This window comes from Apaloderma vittatum, unplaced genomic scaffold, assembly GCF_000703405.1.
Source record: "Apaloderma vittatum isolate BGI_N311 unplaced genomic scaffold, ASM70340v1 scaffold17694, whole genome shotgun sequence".
Lineage (NCBI taxonomy): Eukaryota > Metazoa > Chordata > Aves > Trogoniformes > Trogonidae > Apaloderma > Apaloderma vittatum.
In genome coordinates, this window is record NW_009712316.1 from 32,325 (window position 1) to 35,738 (window position 3,414).

The 3,414-nt window shown below is 34.7% G+C and overlaps 1 pseudogene; it reads right to left on the reverse strand.

Moving 5' to 3' along the window:
* The window catches only part of LOC104272841, a 20,260-nt pseudogene extending 16,869 nt beyond the window's left edge, over positions 1–3,391 (reverse strand).
* Positions 3,392–3,414: the final 23 nt, after the last annotated feature.

A 3,414-nucleotide genomic window follows, 5' to 3' on the forward strand; every position in this document is an offset into this window, starting at 1 on the left:
GCATTTCAACCATTCTAGTCAGAACACCAGAATAAAAGCTATAAGGGATTTTCATTACAGCCTTTATTTGGAACACAAGACAGGGAGATCTCTAGGCTGGTTTGGTTTGCATACCCTATAGATAGAAAAACTGGAAAACTGCCATTGTTCTGTGAGAGGAATTTTTTTATCCAAAGTGATCAGTTGGGATTGAAGCATAATTACCTGATTTTAGCATCACATCATATCCTGTGGAATCTGAAACTGAAATTTAATAACTATCAGCCACACAAGCCAAAGACACAAACTGGAGAAAGGAAAATATATAGAATAGGTATTAAATGACAGGTACATTGTTACCAAAAAGTTCCATTGTATCAAGATCAAAATCTTCCTTGCCAGAAAAATTGAACATGTGAGCTGTTTGTTTAATACGGATTTCTTTTGGTTCCACTGGGGCTAATTTTTTAAGAGAAGCAACCGTATCTTGTGGTGCCCAGAATATACTCCAGTAGTAAACTCGAAGTCCAGACTCTCCTTCACTGTGGAGGGAAAAAAAACCCACAACATAAATGCATTCTGATTAGTATTTAGTGCATGCTTTCCACTGGTCTGCATTTTTGGCTTGCACAGTTTCACAATCAATCGCACTGCTGTGCAAAGAGTTGCAGCTGAATTTGGTAGCAAAAAGCTACTTCGAAAATATGCTACTTAAACAGTTAGACACTGTTATTGAAAACTACATCTCACAGAAAATACTTGCAATAATTTTTATGGAATCGGATTCTTCCATCCCTCATGTATAATTGTACACTTTTAATATCATATTACAGCTCCAGACACATTTTCCTTATTATTTTTTAACTGAGGCTAGCACTATATGACAGTTTAATTTTATGCCCATATTTTGATGCAAAATTTCACACAATTCCTGTTGAAATAAAACATCTGTATGTGTATATACAGATGTATGTATACAATACAAAGTGTTACTTAAGTGATTCAAAGAGATAGTCCTTCATACTCCTCCTTTCAAAATGGCCTGTGAACTGACTTGTCAAAAGTTTTCAGACCTTATCAGCATCGTACTAGATATCTGGTCAATGTATTTACATTTCTCATTGGAAACTTAAGCAGAGTATCCTGCCTTATATTATACCTTTAAATTTTAGTTTGAGCTGTTAAAGTGGAACTTCATTTAAATGAACAAAATCAAAATAAGATTCTGTAAGTGGTAGAGGAAAAACCTGCTGATTTCAAAAATCAACAATAAATGAACAGACTACAAAGCAATCCATAAACCAAGGAACATTCAGACTTTCCTTCTCTCACTGATTCTACAGGGCAAGAAGGAAGTCCTGCTATTAGCTTAGCTATTAGCTCACATATCTAAGTACCTTTCTGCATTTTTCATCTTCTGATAGAAATCTGCATGTTCTTCTAGAAAACTAATTTAAAACGTACCAAAAAAAGATAAGACAAACACAACTGAATATCTCAGATTCATACCACATGCTGGAACAGTACCTATCTGAAAGCAGCCACTACAGACTTCAAGTAGTACTTTCCCAAGGAGGAAGACTCATATGTTTCTGCAAACTGACATTTAAATAACAGTAAAAAAAAAAAAGTAAAGCGTTACATTTTAGTGTCAATATAATCTCGTATTCTATGAAGTATTTGTATTTTTCTTCCTTTAGTCTTTCTCACCGCCCCCAGATTACAAGCAATATCCATCATTTTTTCAAAAATGTATCAAACAAGGATCATAAATGTGCATCATTTCCACTAAAACCAACTAAATTACTTTTAAGTTACATCACATTTCAAAGCCATTGACATAGCTCTTGATAATTAGTCATGAAAAAGAAGCCTTTATGAATACCTTTATAGTTTTGCTGCAGTCTTTAAATTTCTGGCATATAATCTGGACGTGAGCAACTTGTATTGGCTGTGCACAAAGCAGCTTTGAGACACTAGATTAGCTCTTTGGGGAATTACAAGTTAACAGAGAACTGCTTTGTGTTTAAGACTCCTGTTCACATGTACCCAGGAAGCAGTACTGATCTCACAAATAGGACCTCACATAAGAAATGTGAGAAAGCAGGCATTGTAATGGGGGATAAGGGAAAACAAAACAAGAAGCTAAGCATTGAATTGGAGTTATATTTTTTTTTGGAAAAGAAAAATATATCGAGGAAGTGTTTAAAACAAAACAAAAACCACACTCGATCCCTTTAAGAAGAATAATTTGTCCATAACCTTGAAAATCCGAGGCTTCACTTTGAGACACACAGCCCCAACTGTGTAGCTACATTCCTAAAACTATATATCACTAAGGTACTTAGTAGCTTTAAACTTATTATTTTGAAAGAAAAAAAAAGTGATAACTGGAGTCTTCTCTTTATTCCCATTCTGAATCTGTAATGTATACTTTGAAATTCTTGCTATACACTTACGTGGGAACTTACATAATTTTGGATTGCTTCTGCTTGCAGGAGGAATTTCTATGACTTTGGGTCATTGAGGTCATTTGTATAAGTAAAATTAGGAATTTCTATAGTTCCTCCCATATAAAAAAAGGAGGAAGCTGGAGCTAAGGAAAAAGAAAAAAAAAACAAACAACAAACCAAACATAAAAGGATTAGCATACCTAATAACATTACAGAAAACTTCCAGAACAAGAGGCTTGCAGAAGCATGTCCCTGGCATCTGTAGGTATTAGTTCTTAAGAGAAACATCAGGAAACAGCCACTGATGAGTCAGTTTCACTGACAGAATAACGCCCAGAAGGAAAGGAAAGGAATGAGATCTGGATTGACAGGTGTTTTTACTGGGAAGCATTAATTGTTAAACTTTCTTTTTCTTTTTTTTCATCACTAACCTCCTGAAGAATATGAAGGTTTTAATGGCTATGTGTTAAGATCTGGAAAGAAACGTGTATAAGCTATGCACTCTTTTTTTTTTTTTTTGAAAAAGCTATTAGAAGATAGACAGTTAATTCCTACAGGTTCTTGGGAAAGATGACAGTTATAATAATGATATTATTCACAAACAGACAAAAAATGCAGAGCTAAAATACATAACTTCATTATTCTTGTGCAACTACCAGCTGCTAATTACCAAGCATTTGGTTTCTTTTGCAAAGACATTAAGGAGAAGTGAAAGTCAGTAGTTTATACACACATTACGTGCTCAGCTGTTTAGCACAGAGCTTTTCAAACTGATCATTCACACAGTGCAAAACCCTCAACCCATTCAGACCATGCTGGGGAATAACACTTACAGAATGAATAGTGCAGGACTAGCACAATTACTTTAACTATTAAAGAAACTGTAGGTAGTATTCCTAAAAGCCATCTTCTCCAGAAACACATTTGAAGAAACAGTACTTCTGACACAAGCATTCTTGGTAGGGTGGGCAGTTGTGAATAT